Here is an 11,947-nt window from a genome sequence, read left to right as displayed (position 1 = left end):
AATAAACGCAGCAGTTTTTAAGATTTACAGAGACTGTTCAAATGAACTACGTTATTTCTGCAGCCAGCAACATGGACACATGCAAATTTTTGTTAAAGGATTTTGAGAATTTAATATGTTACTTTCTTAGCCACTGTAGTGTAACAACTGATACTGTAACTACCACTGTAATTGTAGCAAATAATACAGTAAAATGGTTTGATGACACAAAACACAAAAGCATGTGTTTTGCTCTATGCTCTTTCAGTGTAAATGCACGGAATTTTTTAGACAGAATTTTTAGAGACAGATTTTTAAAAGCATCTTTCAAAGTAAATTGAGCAGCAAAAGTCTTCCCCTTTTTATTTTGTGTGGTTTTTTTTTTTTTGTTTTGTTGGTTGTTTGGGGTTTTTGGGGTTTTTGCTTTGTTTTGTTTTGTTCACCTCTACAAGAATTAATATTACACTGGCAGCAGTTATTTCCTGTGATCCACCTGACTGGTTTAACAGAATAGACAGATGTCAGTGGATCAACTCAAGCACTTCTCTGATGGCAAGATGCCACTTTCTTTTTTTGAAAAGGCCAAAAACTTATTTTCTGTGCCCATGCTCACAAAAATATCTCATGTTCTTGCCCTACAATCAATATAGTTCTATAAGAGATCAGAACCTAGCAAGAGGAGTTACCAAATGGTATCAATTTCCTGGCATGTTCATGCAAGATGTCACACTTTCTGTAGTCAGAAATTTGAGAATCATAAGAGTGACTTGAACAGAAAGATTCTTTAGGACTCTTTTAAAATCCAACTACTAAGATCAACACATTCTTTCACTCATAGACATCGGCCCTTCTGCTCCATTCTTTGTGCTCATGGTAAATAAAACAAAGATAGTTCCATTATCTCAATATAAATATAAATTTCACAAAAAAAGAAGTAACTTGCCCCACAGACAACCGTGGTCAGCGTGGCAGGAATACTACCACTTGCACAGCAGTATAAACAAGGTAGCACAGAGGGTCAAAAGTGCGTGCAACTAGTTTTCTATTTAGGCAACTGTAATTTAACAAAGGGCCATGTTGCTCTGGGGATTTTGGTCACCTGTCTTACGGCACTACAATCCTTTTTCACTCTATTGCAATAATGATTTGTATAACTGAATATGCCAAACTGCCTTTCCAACAACAACCTCAATACTACTTCAGAACTGACAGGCATGAACTGCTGCTGCATTTTCAGTGTTATTAGGCAAAGCACCGATCTGGGAGTTGAGTTCATCTGTGACCTACCTGAGTTGTTACCTCACTTCTAGAAGAGAGGCTTATTATCTCTCCCAGGTTTCCAGATGGCTTTTCAATTATCTATTTATCTTGTACAGTTCTAGTGACTAACTGCTTCAGCTGATAACTGCCAGCTGCCTCAAATTCTCTGTGATGCCTGATAGAGATCTTTCACAGTCGAGTCTGTTCCTGTAGTTACAATGTGCTGTGTTCTGTGTCACCATGAGCTGCAAAAGAAAACAATTTGGTTGGGCCATGGTTGATGGTTACAGAGAAAACTAACCTCAATGGAAAGACACGCTCTGGCTACATACTATCATAGAATTCTATGTTCTAGTTATATTTATATGATTTTTATCACAAAACTTGAAGTACATGTATCTCTTTCACTAACAGGACTAGGATTAAGTGTTTTGCTAGTGACATAAATGTTATGCTGTGTGTATGAATGAAGGTGGAGTGAGACACAGGCTGACAATTACTAGCAGTTCATATAAAGCTTACAGAAGGTGGCCTAGATGATTTGCCAATACAATACTTGTGTTGTTATCCTGTGTATCACTTGGAGATGACAAGAATACACACCACACCAGCCTGCTTATGGACATGAGAGAAGTTTGCGATGTGTATTTATGGAACCAAAATCAGTGCAGAAAAAATAGAATATAATCAGAATGCAATCTGACGTGTGCCAGAACAACACATGATCGTAAACATGCACCCTTTAGATTCAGACTCTGGGACAAGAAGACATGACTTGTAATGTAGCAGAGAAGTTCTAAGCTTAGAAGAGACCTGTAAAAATTCTGGATTCAGCTAAAACTGTTTGACAAGTGGCATGTGGGGAAAAGGGACTATTCCAAAGGGGACTTACCCAAACAGTTAGTGGAGAAACTTACAAAAAGTACCATCAAGTATTCAACATTTGTAGCATTTTCTTTTTCTCTAGTGAAAAAATAGCATTTAAAGGTCTTTTATGTTAATATCACTAAAAAACCTCAATCTGTTACAACAAAAACAGGATAGTGTTTAACACGCAACCTCAAAAAAATCTATCTATCAACTGGACACAAAATTACCAACCAGAGAGGTGACTCTTGTCATACATTTATTAGTTGATTTAACTTCTTCTTAACAGTTGATTTAATTTCTTCTTAACAATTAGTTCACTGAAAAGTAAAGAATGCCACACTCCCATACACAGACACACGCACATGCACACAGAGATCTGAACCGTTAGTAGCTTCTTAAAATTCACTCAGAAATTATTAATTGCTATCACTCATTAAACATTTTTAGTCTGAATAATAGACTTCCTACAGCAAAGGTGCACCAAGACTGGAAAGAGGCAGAATGCCAACAGAGTTTTTCAATCTACAACTGAGAACCAAACCACTTCAGTGCCTTCACTCTACACACACTCACAGAGGAGTCTATTCACTTAAAAACATGATATCACTGCAATCAAAGTCCAAGTAAAAAATTAATTAATGCATCAACTTCTAGTCTGAAGGTTCATGGTAATTTTTGTGCCTTTAGGCAGGCTGGAGGCACATAGCATGCTGTATCTGAACTTGTGCCAACTGTAGGCCAGAACCCACACTGTTACACCTGCAGCTAGCTTATGTTCTGACTCTGCCTTGCACTGGAAAACACCAAATGCAATGAAGCACACAGCAACACTGAGTCAATTAAGATCACCTTTCCTACAGAGAGTGGTCTGAAAAGAGGTATTGAAAGAAGCTGCATGAGGCATATAGGTATATACAGAAGATGTTTATGGCTGTGATGGTTAACATGTGATAATACAATCTGCTATATCCATATAGATGTTAATATATGCAGTATAATATAAATAAAAACTTATTTACAAGCACAGAATACATCAACTTACACTTTTGTAGCGTTTTGTTACATACTGCATGCAGCATGTACTATGTACTACAGCAAATACTGTCTGTGTGATACACCTTACGACATATAAGTGTAATACTATAAATTTTACACTGTGTAAAATTATTTTGTATAATATTTAGCATAAATTTACAAATTAAAAATAAATATTTATATCTATATACATATATATTTATTTTAGTTGGGCATATCATTGGAGGAAATAGAAGTATGCAATAAAAACCAGGTATCATTTCTATCTTCCTGTATTTATTTTTCAGCTCTCTTTGAAAATTACTTTCCTAAAATTATATAAAACAGCATGTAAGCTTTACCGTTTCACGGTAAAGGGCATTGTAGACATGCTTTGCATTTTACAGGAACTGTCTGAGGTCCTATATGGCCTACAATTTTCTTCAGGGCATAAAAAGTGTTTGAATATGGAAGATGGCTTTAGACTGCTGTAAAACCAAGAATACCACTTTGATTTCATCACTGGAAGCTTTTTTTAACAAAAGATTTTACATCCAATTTCATCCTAATTTCAACATTTTTTACCCTGTAGCTGTGGACCTGCCTGGAAGAGTTTGACCATGGCCATCAGTACCCAAGCTTTCTTTGCCTGCATGCCCGAGTCCTGGCTTAGTGTCTGTTCTCCCTCCAACAGTCTTAGAGGGCCCCTCGTGGGTCCTTGGCCTTCCAAAGGCTGTAGTGCAGCCTGCTGCCAGGACAGACAGAGTGACTGTGAGCTGGGCACAGGCTCTTTGACACACTTGCACAAGAGATGGCTGGTGTTGCTGCCTAAATAACGCAACTGTGACTTCTGCTTGCTGCCCTGGCAGTCACCGTGATTGCTCCTAAAAATGCCCCTGGACTCAGATACATAATTCAAGTACTACTTAACTTATGCAATGTCACAAATTGACTCCACGCTGCTCAGTTTGTTTCAGGAAGAACAGTGTTTGCCCTCTCTACAGTGAACTACTTACTGTTCCTTATGAGTACAGTGCCAGAAGCTGCCCAGAGACTGTAGAGAGCTGGCTGCTTTACAGACATGTGACAAAGTATTCCCTCCTGAATCTGAAAAACTTGGCCTGGAATGGACGATACATAAATAATAACAATAACATCCTAAAGAATGAAGGAATGCTTAAATGTTACATTACTGAGATTTCCAGGTCTGTGTCTTCTGATTTAATGGTTACAGTTTAAAACATAGAAAAGTTCCGAACACTTCTCACATAAAAGCAAATCAATTATTAAGACAAGGCGACAAAGAAACCTGATTTTTATTAATTTGTGATTCAGACAGCAGTTGTCTGTGGATGGATTCTTTCATGTAATTACCATTCATGATGCTGGTTTTTTGAAGGGTGGTATGCTCTTTTCCAGATTATTTTTCAGAACTTTTTGTTAGTTGTGGTTGATTCTAGCTAAAAGATTCAAATGTTATTAATGGAAAATAAACAGACAAAAATAAACTGCACAAGTTCAAGTCTTTCCTTCCTTTACTAGCAGTTCAGGAAACTACATTACTCCCAACTACAGCCCATGAACTGCCTGTCCATGCACAGGCAGTCTCCGTTCCTAACATGCCTGTAATGATCCTGATCATAAAGCTCTAACTCAGTGCACAAAGTGCTTGAAGTCAAGTGGGGGGTTTTTTTTCAAAAAGATATTAACTTTTTTTTTGTACATTTCACAACACAATGTCAACAACTATAATTATTCTCCTCACAGTACTTAAGCACTGCACTTAATGTGTAACCTTTAGACGAGAATAGGCATTATGGTAAAGGTTTTAATTAGGCAATTATATAATTATGTTTATTTCCTTACAGGTTTTTAGCCTTAAGGACAGGATTTCTAGATAATTTAGCGGTCACTTTCATAAATATGCTTATCACATGTACAAAACACTTCTCATAACTTTTTTTTTCTTAAGGAGACAAAAAGACGGCAAATGCTGAGGTGACCAAGATTTTCATCAGCAACTCGATGCTGACGAGCCCAATTTCAGTTCCCGTTTCAGAAGGCGAAGGTCCTGCGTTGAGCACAAAACGAATTCGGTTAATTTACTTTTTATTTTCCCCCTAGCACGAGGAAACTGATACAGGGTGTTTTACACTTTCGGTGGACCAGAGAGCGCAAACTGCCTATAATGCGAAATACTTGGCAGCCTCAGTGCCGAAGAGGAGGCGATCGGGGTGGGACGGGGGGGATGGACACATTTCTCGCTGCCAGAAGCGAGGTGCCCTCCCGTCCCCCGGCCGCGGCTCCGTGCGAGGGGCTCCGGGCGCGGCGGGGCGGGCAGGAGGGCGGGGAGCGCTCACGGCTGCCCCAGGGACACAGGGCCCGGCGCTGCCCGCCCGCCCCAGCCCGGTCCATCCCGCGCTGTCCCACCTCCCGCGCTGGCGCCGGCTCCATCCCCTTCTCCCCGGGCCGGGCGCCGCGCCCCCGCCAGCCCCGCGGAGCCGGGTTGGGCAGCCCGGGAGGCGTCTCCGCCGCAGCCCCCGCCCCCCCGCGCCGGTGCCGAACGCCTCGGCCGCTCCCCGGCAGCACCCCCGGGACAGCAGCACCCGGGCCTCCCTCCCTGCCCGGCCCGGGCTCTCCCGCCGCTACTCCGCCGCAGAGGACACCTCATGGAAAATAAATAAATTAATTCCCCCACTCACCCCCGCGGCCGGGAGACGAGCCGGCGGCGGCCGCGGGATTAGATCCAGTCCGAGCTAGAGACCAGGTAATGTAACCTACCCGCCAGGAGGGAGGAGGAGGAGGACGAGCAGCGAGGCCGCTGAGGTTGTCCCCACCGGGGAGGGCTCCGGGGGACGGAGAAGCGGCTGCCGCAGCCGGGGCGCGCCGGCGTGGCCCCCGCGGGCTGCGTGCGAGCGGCTGCCCCCGCGCTGAGCGCGCCTCACTGTCAGTCACACACACACACCAGCCGCCGCCCACTCAGGGAGGGAGGGATGGATGGATGGATGGATGGATGGATGGATGGATGGATGGATGGATGGATGGATGGATGGATGGACGGACGGACGGAAGGACCCCGCGTGGGACACAGCTGTACCCCCAGTACCAAAGCAGGCACCGCAGGGAGACGCCGCACGCCCCGCCGTGCCCCGCTGCCACGCGGGCGGGCGGGCGGCTCTGACAGCGGGGCAGGCAGGGAGGCGGGCGGCGGGGCCGGGCTGAGGCCGCGGCTCTGGGGGCAGCGAGGCGCGATCCCGGCCCCGCGCCGCTGCGCGCATCCCCGCGGGGGCCGAGCCCGCCAGCGCCCACCCGAGCGGAGCCGCCGAGCGCGGCCCCCGCCCCGGCCACCCCCGGGAAATGTGGGCGGAGAGCGGCGGAGCACGGACCGTGCCGCCGCGCTTGCCGTCATCTGACACGGGCCTGCGAGGAGCGCTGAGCGAGGTGACCTTGGAGAAGGTGGATCTGGATGGAGCCTCTATTGCTCCGTGCCAGCTGCTGCTCCGTGCTCTGGGCTGCTCCGAGTTCCGCGGCTCTTGCGTTGTTATCTCGAAACGCTGTTGGCTTTAGTTAATGGTTGTGTACAGAGGTCCTGGTATGAATAGTACCAGAGCCACGAAAATAGTCCTCCATAATTCTCTTTACTTGACCTCTGCTAGCACACAGTCCTTGAAGGGAATGATCTGAAGAGTCTCCCTGGCAGGGAGCAATTGTTCAGCGTTCATCGTTGTCGAAGTGACCCCTAAAGGGCAGTAAGTCATAGGAGAGTCTGACAACTTGCCCTGTTCATGTTTCAGACACCAGTGTCCCCTTCTACTTCTGTGAAAGCACATTACCTTTCAGTCCTGCAGGGTCACAGAACTGACACAAATTCTCCACTGCTTTTCCAGTGAGGTCAATAGGAAAACAAAACAAAGCAGAAAAACGTTTGTGATACCTGGATTTTCCAGTGCCAGCCTGAGCTTTCGGTAAAGGGGTCTTACTGAAATTGCTGTTGAAAGGTGTTTTGGTAAAAAGAGAGAAGCTACTAAAGAAAGCCGGTACCTCCTGAAGATGTCCATTCTAATTTTGTTGGTCTCCATAATAATTGCTCATGTTTCCATAGTGGTTCCCATCTGTGGTTCTCAAGTTACTGATCAAATAGTAATGAAAAGGTGTTTGTGGCTTGCAGTGTAGGAATGGGGCCATGAACTTAATCACACACCAACTGAGCCAACAACTCGAGGGCTTTAGCTCTGTCTAGATGAGTCATGATAGAAAAGTTAGTCATTGAGACAGAGGGATGTACACTTATATTTAAAAGAAGGAGGAAACTGACAAATAATTCAATAAAAGTGAGATGTACTTTTATGTGCAAATAGTAAATATTGGAATAACGCAAAAGTTATTCCCTTTATATTTTTAAATTGGCTCTCTCCTCTCCCCTTGCATTATTGTCTACTAACTTTGAATAGTGTACTTGAGCCTGGAGTGCTGAACTCCTTCTACATGATGGAAACCATTCAGAGAAGAGATTATACTTGAGATGTTTGTTATTATTTGTGCAATTAATTACAGAACTGTAACTTCTCGTGTCTGCAAGGGCCCGGCTAGCTTAGTTTGCAGCATAGTGGTTACAATGTAAGTGGCTTCAAAGCAAAACAGCTGATCATTTTGATTGGGCAGAGGGGTGGCTGGAGGTTATGTTTTTTATTTTATTGCAGCTTTAAATAATTTTGGTAGCAAAGAAAACCTGATTTTATTCATATTATGGAGATGTAGAATAGCCTAAATACATACTGTGGTCTTCATGGAACGTCTTTATGCATGGTGGAAAACCAAACTCATGTGTTTTCCAGATAGGAAAACTCTTTGGATTGTGTCATGATACACTGATCTGAACAGGTATTTTGCATGTAAAGGGGGAGACTTTGAAATATTACAAAAGGAAATATCAAAAGGAAACCAGAGTGTAGTTAAATATTGTGACTCTGCAGCTGCAGTAAGGAGTGAAGGAATTATTTTTCAACAATTTTCATTGTAAATAAATGCAGTGTTATAGTATCTTTTAAAAGCTTCCTTCTGGCTCTTTAACCTAATTTCATCTGTCATTTCTCTGTAGTGTATAATGTATTTAAGCTTACTCAGCTCTTCTATGGCAGAATTCTTATTCTAGAATCCAAGTTTTATCAGGGCAGGAGATCTTTGGGCAGCCTAAATTTATGGACAGGCAAGTTAAAGGAGAGAAAAAAAAATCTTGAATCACGAGCTATTGTTTTTTTAAATGTTTTTCTTTCATTACTCTTCTTTCTTGGATGTGGTTCACTACATCATACTTCTATTTCTTGATTTTTTTTTCCCCCCTGGCACTTAGTGCTTTTCTTTTTTCTTAATTTAAAAAAAAAAAGTCCTCGCTTGTATCCTTTGTTTCTTAAGTAAATTATCTTGTCCTCTTTTTGCAATGAGGAGGTGGCTTTATTTCCAGTAAATATGGTTATTATTGGACCCATTTTATTTCAAGAAAAGAGGCTATGACTTACCTGATTTTATTTCCCATTGCAGAATCACATGATACTTTTGAAGAGTTGCATTTTGCTTGAGGACAAGTTTGCTTTAGCAATAATAGTGCCTGAATATAATTTTCAATTAAATTGTACCCCTTAACACCATTTGCCAGAATTTAAGCTGTCAATTTTCCTGTGTGGGAATCAAGAAGAAGGTTCTTGGGCCATGTTAATAATCTGTGTTGTAAAATGAATTTTATGTTTCAAGGTTGGTGTAATTGCAAAAAATGTAATTATCTTTTGAGTGTTATTAAAATTTTTAGGTCATAGCTCTAAATCATTGATAAGAAGGTTAGCAGTTTCTATGTCTGTTTGTGTAATATATATATGGCATAATGTTTGCACAGCACCAAGGAGGAGATTAGATAGGAAAATATGATGTCATTGACCAACTGTTTTATGTGTCAAATGAACACGAGGAACTGGCAGAGTCCCACATACACATCTCAGTCCAGACCTGCATTCCTTGACTTGCATGTATTTGTGATCTGTTGGGCCAACTCTTCTAATTTTATTGTGCATCTTGAAACATTTGGAAAAAAGTTTGCAGTATTCAAACAAAAGGAATTTGTCTACAGGAGTAAGAGGATAATATTCCATGGCTTAAAGATGTTGGACAAACTGACTGTGCAGCTCTAGTTGGCTTTACAGTCTATCCAATATATTTTTATTTTTCTTGGTCTTATGATCAAGCAATCAAAATCTTCTTAAACTCTTATTGAAGAGCAAAGGGTTATCTAACTAGGTCACAGTGGCTGATGAACTAGAAAGAGTCACAATCTTTATTGCTTGATTTTTATCTTTGCAATCTTAAGATTTTTAATTGACAGTAGTTTTTGGGGGGTAGGGGGGTGGTGATGGTGAGGAGGCAGATTCGTTATCATTAGATCCTTTTGTTGATCTTAGTTTTGGTTTATGTGTTGTCTTTAAGTAGTTCCTTTATTTATACGTTTTCAAGGTCAAGCTTCCAGTTCCATGCTAATACTTTTTATTTTTGGGACACAGTGCTCTTCTGTCTTATGACTTATATGAGGAGCTTGATATAAATGAAGAGGTTTCCATGAAGAGCTGATAAAAACAAATAAGCATTTCCAAAAGGATATGAACATGACTAGGCCACTTTAGAAGGTTCCCAAAAGTGAAGGAGGAAATTAATGGAAAAGAATTGAGCCTTATCACAATATACTCTTTTCCTTTGTCGTTGTAAGACTTAAGATCTTAAGAAATGAAATTAATTTTAATTCATAAAGGCAGGGAGCACTAGAGAACAAACTTAAGACAGGTTTTTGGTTTTGTATTTTTTTTTTAATTAGTGCTGATGCATTTTCTTTCAACTTAGTTTTATGATTATTGAATGTTAGCTATTGATTGTATTTCAGTCCCACCCAACAAGAAAGCAGTACTTTGAATAATAGTGTAAATCATATAAAATTTGCTATGAATTTTATACTGTAGGAAACTTGTACTTTTAGGTCACCTGTCAACAAACCACAGGACAATATTGGACGTCCAAATATTGTAGAAGTTGGAATATTTAAGAATATGTGGATTTGACATTATTTTCTTATGATTACTATGAAAGATAAAGACAGTATCAAACTCTGCAAAAAACAGTCAAAGCATAAAACTGTGCAGACTGGAGTTGCCCAAACATGCAAGGTTTAAAAAGTATTTATTGTCTTTCGGCATGGATTTTTGTATCCCCCCCAAAAAAAACACTTGCCAATTGTTTTGACTGCAAGCTTGGTAGTTATTCCGCTTTTATCTTTCTTTGAGGTTTTCCAGTGGAAGACTCGTGTAGGTGATAATCAAGGTTCAGAAAGCATGTTGCGCAGAAGACGACTCAGAATGAAGTATTTCATAGCTTTTTCTATTTATATATTTTTAAAGTCCTGGTCTTTCAGAGTAGCTCATCTTCCTATAGCTGCAAGCAGACTCATGCAGCAGCTTCAGGAGTCACCATTGTGGAGTGCCCTTCCATTGTGCGGCCTCGGGATTAGCAAACCATTGGCAACATTCCCAAGTTTGGCACCCAGGGACAGCACATACCACAAAGAGTTGTAATGATGTTCAAGATGTGCTTGGCATCAAAGAACTCCAGCATTTCTGTCTCTGCAGTGGTGGTAATGACAGTGCGATGAGGTACATTGGCTCTTCCATATGGTCTACAGTTTTAATCAAAATTATTAAAATCAGCCACAAAACAGCAGCACATCATCCCAAAAGATAGAAATTATTTTTTTCCTCCATAGAAATAGGTTAATTAAGGTTTTAACATTCCTGCTTGCCATTCATCACTTCAACACTCTTGGAGTCCATGGTACAAGCGAAAAAGAGACAAAAAAAGATGAAATCTCAATTCATCCCTGTGTGAATTTTAACTTCATAGTATCACCTGTGGAGATTTACTTCTCAGTTTGTGTGTTCTGAAATCAAGAAATACAGAGAACAAGTATTTCTTTTAAAGTACTAAAAACATGTGAAGAAAGAAACCAAAAGAAATCCCCACTTTTTGTGCTGACAAAAATGGCGAAAGTATATATACAAACTGCATATTTGATGTTTAACATAGCTAGTTCCTACTGCAACATATTTGATTAGTATTTCAGACAGAGAAATGAGCATATGCTTACTTCCAGCATGCTTTTGTAATTACTTGTATTAAAGTGGTTTTTTAAACATTAGATATTAGGTTGTATGTGGCATTCTTTTCAAATCTCTGGAGTAGCAATATGAATACTTGGTGGTGAAGATGAAAATTTTTGAAGTGATACAAGACTGTATTCAAACTACCAGCTTTAAAAATCTGGCCTCTGAGAGACATAGCTGACTTTCTTTGCTGATTTTATTGAGAGATAGAAATTGGATAAAAATATGGGATATTTCAACAGTTACCTGTGCTATTGAATTAAAATACCATAGGAGTTGTCATTACTAGATTGAGCTCCTATGGTTTGCATTTTTGATATGGCCCTCAGGGCAGGTTCGCAAAAGAAGCCAAGAAAAGAACAACTTAATGATGCAAATCAGCTCCCCTTGGTAATGTAAGTGTCTGATTTCTTAACAATTGGAATTTTATGTGCTAAATTCCTTGATAATTCAGCCTTTGCTGAGTATACTTTCCACTGAACAGATCCTTTCTAGAATTTAATTGCTTTTGCATGCTCTGCTGGGGATGGCTTTGGGTCTGAATCTGGATTGTGGACCCTGCGTTCCCAGCAGTGCCTCCTGCTGATGGTAGAAATGAAAGGTTTTGAGATATATACTGCAAAATAGAATTGAAG

At 41.0% G+C, this 11,947-nt stretch overlaps 1 protein-coding gene and 1 long non-coding RNA gene across 2 annotated transcripts in view; one reads left to right on the top strand and one right to left on the bottom strand.

Annotated features, from left to right (window-relative positions):
• Window positions 1–384: 384 nt before the first annotated feature.
• LOC131082562 (uncharacterized) lies at window positions 385–6,238 on the bottom strand. The gene is made up of 2 exons (XR_009114369.1): window positions 5,826–6,238; window positions 385–5,194 (listed from the first exon to the last, which is right to left on the bottom strand). It is a non-coding gene; the product is annotated as an uncharacterized LOC131082562 (long non-coding RNA).
• The window catches only part of SLC16A7 (solute carrier family 16 member 7), a 75,078-nt gene continuing 68,816 nt past the window's right edge, over window positions 5,686–11,947 (top strand). Inside the window, exon 1 of the mRNA XM_058022525.1 lies at window positions 5,686–5,890. The gene's annotated coding sequence lies outside the window, so the exon portion shown is untranslated. The remainder of the gene's footprint in view (window positions 5,891–11,947) is intronic.

Source organism: Melospiza georgiana, chromosome 4, assembly GCF_028018845.1.
Source record: "Melospiza georgiana isolate bMelGeo1 chromosome 4, bMelGeo1.pri, whole genome shotgun sequence".
Classification (NCBI taxonomy): Eukaryota; Metazoa; Chordata; class Aves; order Passeriformes; family Passerellidae; genus Melospiza; species Melospiza georgiana.
Note: the sequence above shows the minus strand (reverse complement) of the source record. Positions and strands in the feature narration are given on the sequence as shown.